Consider the following 5,994-nt stretch of genomic DNA (forward strand, 5'->3'; position numbering starts at 1 on the left):
ATGACGGAGGGGTGACGATGAAGAGGGAAGGAGAAGGTGGGTAGGAGTAAAGAGGAGAGGGAAAGAGAGTAGGAGTTAAGAGAAGTAGGAGTCGGAGCAAGAGAGGATATGTGGGTGGGAGGAAGTAGGTGTGAGACGGAGAGAGGCGAGGGGAGGAGAGTTGAGCCTATGTGGCGCAAAGGAGCGAAGAGAGAAGATTAATCCTTGTTCACGGCGCAAACGGAAGTCCAGATGGCCCCTGTGCAAGGACAACCGAACACGGACAGGTGTTGCAAAGAGTGACCGGTAGAGCGGAAATGGCGCGAGTTCGGGGTGTCCTACGTATATTAGATGAGGGTAATATAACAGGGTAACCGAAGAATTTGGATATATTGGCAAAAATGCATAGTTTTAATCATTTTATACAACGAAATTGGTGATTAATATTTTCAATATCGTCTCCACTGTTAGTATCCAGGCTGTATGGTCACACTCTTTTTCACAAAAATAGCACGCGCGCCAACACACACACACACACACACACACACACACACGCACACACACACACACACACACACGAAGACAGAGAATGCGTGGGAAAACATGAAAGACACCAAGCAAAATATTAGAAGAAGTAGGGTAAGAATGTGGTGGATTGAAACAAAATGCGTGTGTGTGTGTGAATCTGTATAACTCCGTGTATTAGCGTATGTATGTGTGAGGGAGAGAGACTATATATAAAGCAGCGTGAAAGACAAAAACTGTGACATTCAGAAACAGTTTGTTATAGAGAAAATGACTGAAGAAGTGGTAAAATCATTGTGTTGAAAAACGAAATCAAATACAATACTGATATACACAGTTATACATACATACATACATACATACATACATAGTTATATTCATGCGCGTACACACTCACACAAACACACACATACACACACAAGGGGGTAAAGTAAATTGGGAGGGAAGGGAAAACGAATGTACAGAAGACATCCACAAAAGACTGAGAAATAGAGATAAGGATCATGGTAGAAACATTGTTGTATTTTCCACTAAAAACTAGCAAAATCTTGAGCAATGTTTCAGTTTTAAAGCATTTAAGATAACTGTCGAGATATCTTCTATAATTTGATCAAGCATCGAACAGTAAACAACGAAGGGAAAATACAGGAGATGATGCATGATAGCAGCACCTGATTGCAATATCGTTGGGAATTTGGTGTTGAGAAAAGAATAATGAAGAGACTCGGTGTTTAAAGAAGCAGTGAACATTTGTCTTAGAGTGTTTGAAGGGGTGTATAGACACACACACACACACACACACACACACACACACACACACACACACACACACACACACACACACACACACACACACACACACACACACACACACACACACACACACACACACACATATATATATATATATATGTGTATACAATTTGCGATGAGTAAATTGTCACCATTTTATATTTTTAATTCTTCGCGTGCGCATTGTTTGTTTCTGATTTTGGCAACTACACGGTATAGGAGGGTCAGATGGGACCCATTTGTGAGAAAAACAGCACCAACACGCAATTCACTCTGCCAGAAATTTGAAAACGATATGCTGTACTGCTTGGCATCCGCACCAGATGCTCCTATACGAATAGATGGTGAACATACAGAACAACCGTTGGCTTACCGTGTCTCTAAAATATGTACTGAGATAAAAATCAAACATCCAGTCAACATCATGGTATTTGGAGTGATCCCTAGTGATGGTGACGTTGTGACGCCATTCATCTTCCCACACGGGCTCAGACTCGTCACGTGCCTAGAGGAGGTAGTGCTGCCCTGGGTGAAGATAGGGGCTGCAGGAAGACCCTATGTATGGCAACAGGACTCTGCACCATTCCACATAAGCAGGAGAACCCGCCCGTGGCTATCAGACAATTTCTGTGACCACATCACCTCTAACATCTGGCCGCCTAACCCCCCAGACTGTCGATGGTGTTACAACCTGCAAAAAGCTTCACACGTGCGCTCAATATACTTTAAATATTACAGCATTCTGTTATGTAGAATAAAATCTTAACCCCACTAAATATTTTGGTAATTATAAATTCTATATTTTGAAAATATTCTCATGTTACAGAGGGATTAAACCCAGGCCCTGTTAATAGCACTATTTGACTGTGCAAGTAGGCTCCACCATGGTTGTGTAATACTACGTGTTTATGAAGAAATTAATAATTCTGGCATCATTATCCTATCTTAAATCGGAGTGATCTAATTTTTTTCAATATATGTTCTTTTTTCTTTAAGACAGCAGATTATTAGAGAGTTTTTGGTCAACTACTTTTAACAAACCTAGATGCCGCATCAGGGCTTTATGTTATGATATAGTGAGCCTAGACTTTTTTTTTACAGTAGTTACTTAGTTATGTGGTGGATGTTTGTATTTATTTTTTTATATTAAATATCGACTATTTTAAAATTATAACCATTTATGCTATGAGCAAGAGGTCAAAGAACGATGCAGATTTCCAAACGTCCATGTTTACGGATTTACTATTTTAGTGTGAGAAATAAAACGCGATAGTCATAAAGCTTTAAATAAAGTGTGCAAGGTTAAAATACAAGCTCACAAAATCGATTTTACCTTACATACTTATTCAGCTCAACATAAACCCTACTTGTGTAATAAACTGAAATTCGCTACCAGCTATCAAAGAACCACGTATTAGGAACGCATGTATTTCATTTATAGCCGGTCACACAAATATCATCGAATATTTAGGTTAACTTATAAAACGAATTCATTTATCATTAATTACAGCTTATATGAAACTGCATAGAAGAAAATATCATTGCTTCATCCTTACTGAACAAATAAATTAAAGGTATAACAAATAAAAAGTGCTCTTTAAATTCAGATGAGTCAATTGATATGGTTTGTGAGAAGCATTTACGTTCGTTAGTTTGCTATTACAAGAAACAACAAAGTAAAATTGTATTATAGTGAGTCACTTTAATTCTTGTTGTAAAACTACGATGGAAAAGTTGCATCAAATAGTGAAAAATTATCGAGCAGGGTCTAAATTAATATTAGCAACTGATTTGCTGTTGCAAAAGACAGGATTTTTGAAATCTCTGGTATTAATAACTCTTTCTACTCGATCATGAAATTAATCTAAACTTGATTCTCATAAAAAGCATTTGCCATTTCCTCCACTTGGCATTTTGCTATGTTGCTGAGGTATTACCTTCTAGAAACGACTAACTGTTAACAAAAACTTGCGAGAAACTTCCAGGAAATATAAATTAATGAACGGTAACAAGAAACCACTGAACATGTTTCACCTTTCAGCCTCAAAATGATTAGAGAGAATGATCTGACCAAAGAGAATTCTTAGTCAACAGAATTGCATCCGATTCTATTCGAATAACATTTTCTAGTTTACGACAAGTGTTATGCAAGAAAATAGCACGTGGCCTATCCAGACGCAACTAATGAATTTTATTTAATATTTATGAAACTGGTATTGACTGAATTTCTAAATGATTAATTGACAGTTCTAAATGTTAGTTAGCTGTAATGACTCGGATCAACTGCGCAGTTTTGCATTATCTATGATTACAGGAATTTTGAATATGTCAATCCTGAAACGAATTTAGATATTGAATTCCAGTACATGGTACGTCAAAATTTGACTTTGGATTTAAATTATCTAACATTTTGACAAATAAAAACTAATCGAAAGGCATTTCTCAGAAAGAAGGAAATGCTATAGAAAACGGCGTTCAAGTTATTTCCAACGGATGTGAAAAGAAAACTTGAGCCGCGTTGGTTAAAAAATTCTTGTTAAGGAGCTAGAATTTTGGTGAGGAAGAGCAACACTTAAAAATGCAGCTGGTGGAGCTGAATTGTAAGATTTGACAGTTGAAACAGTTTCCAAGAGTGACCTCCACTAAAATTCACAAAATTATGGTTTGGATGGCGAGCACATAATATCTGTGGATTACTGAGTTAATTATATGTAGATATGTCTGTGTATATGTGTATATATGTATGTATGCACGCGCGTATATATGTGTATGCATGTATATGTCAACGTGTGTGCACAGAAACATACCCTCACACGCATACCATAAATGCATAAGTATTAACTGGATATACATATGACATGCGCAGAATCCATTGTATATGATTAATTATTTAACAGGGTTTCCCAAGCGTATAGTTTACGTTAAACTTTGAAATATGTGCACTGTCATTTGGTTTCCGCATCATTCGGTTCGTTAGAGAGGACGATTAAGAAATTAGTTTCAATGTCAAGAAGTGAGGTTACCTAAACAAATACACAAAATAATAATAATAATAATAATAATAATAATAATAATAATAATAATAATAATAATAATAATAATAATAATAATAATAATAATGATGATGATAATAATAATATCGATAATACCACAAAGCTATAAATATATAATTCTCTAATATTTGAACAGTGTATCGCTATGAGTAGGTGGTTTGATATTAAAATCGGGTGATGTTAATCACCCGATTTATATTAGGTAATACAAAAAGTGATTAACAAAAGATTATGAACGCTAGTTCCGCCAATATTGCTAGATTAGAATAGGTATCACGATATTGTGGACAAAAAAGGCGGTGAGCTGGCAGAACCGTTAGCACGCCGGGCCGAATGCTTGGTGGCGTTTCGTCTGTCTTTACCTTCTGAGTTCAGATTCCGCCGAGGTCGACTTTCCCTTTCAGCCTTTCGGGTCGATAAATTAAATACCAGTTGCGTACTGGGGTCGATCTAATCGACTGCCCCCCCCCTCCTCCAAAATTTTGGGCTTTGTGCCTAGAGTAGAAAACAATATGTTTTCGTCTGTCTTTACGTTCTGAGTTCAAATTCCGCCGAAGTCGACCCATTATTGTTGGTCAATTGGTGAATTTGCCATTTTGTATTGTGTCTGCATTAAATATGAATTGCAAAGAGCTATTTTAGTCTTTCTTCGGTATTTGCAATCGAAACGTCAAACAGTAAAATGACTAACAATTTGTGTCCTCTAGAAATGGAAATACAAATTTTAAATCAGTATCAAAATGGCAAGACTGGACGAAATGAAGATCTAGTTTCATATAAACGAAAAAGCAATGAGAATAATTAAACGAAGTAACTAATCAGAGCCAACAAAATCGTAGGATATTGAAGTCACACAACAGACATTGCTATTTCGGATAGAAGATTATACCTTAAAGGAAAGCTTATAAGAAGGTTTGCTACGTGGCGAAAAGTAGTAAGACATTTTAATCAAATTAACAGTAGAAGCTAAGCGTCTCATCGATCACACTATAAATTACTGGGTAGAATTGGATGACTTGAAATATATGAAAATCACAGGTCTAGACATCAAATTACTTGACAAAAGCTAAAACGATAAAACTGCGCTAGAAAGTGACATACAGTTAGAGAAAAGATTAAGTAGGTTTCAAATACTTTAATACTGACAAATGATGTCCATTCTAGTAGAAAGTTCAAAGAAATATTTAATTCAAAGAAGTGATAATTATGGTTACTGGACTCAAATCATCTAACGATCAAGAGACATTGGTATTATTGTATAATAAATACATTAGGAGAATGTTCTCAAAGCACAACTTTGTGTATATGGCATCGCAACTTAACAACGGTTTTAGTTCCAGTGTAAAGGCAAACATGGACAAAGGTCAACAGAAACACACACAGACACGTACACACACGTGCGCGTATGTATAATACATATGTGTGTGTGTGTGTTTGTATTTCATTTCCATTTCAAAAATCTTAATGGTATATCTTTTGTTATTGATAATGTCATTAAACAACGTATGTTCCTTGATTCCACGATTTCAGTTTCATCGAAGATTCATGAAACCATTCAACAGAGTACATTGAGGAACAACTGTGTCTAAACTTGTGTGTGTATGCCTGTGCGCGCGTGTTGTTTTGCACTTGTGCGCATGCATAC

The sequence above is a fragment of the Octopus bimaculoides genome, chromosome 9, assembly GCF_001194135.2.
Source record: "Octopus bimaculoides isolate UCB-OBI-ISO-001 chromosome 9, ASM119413v2, whole genome shotgun sequence".
Classification (NCBI taxonomy): domain Eukaryota; kingdom Metazoa; phylum Mollusca; class Cephalopoda; order Octopoda; family Octopodidae; genus Octopus; species Octopus bimaculoides.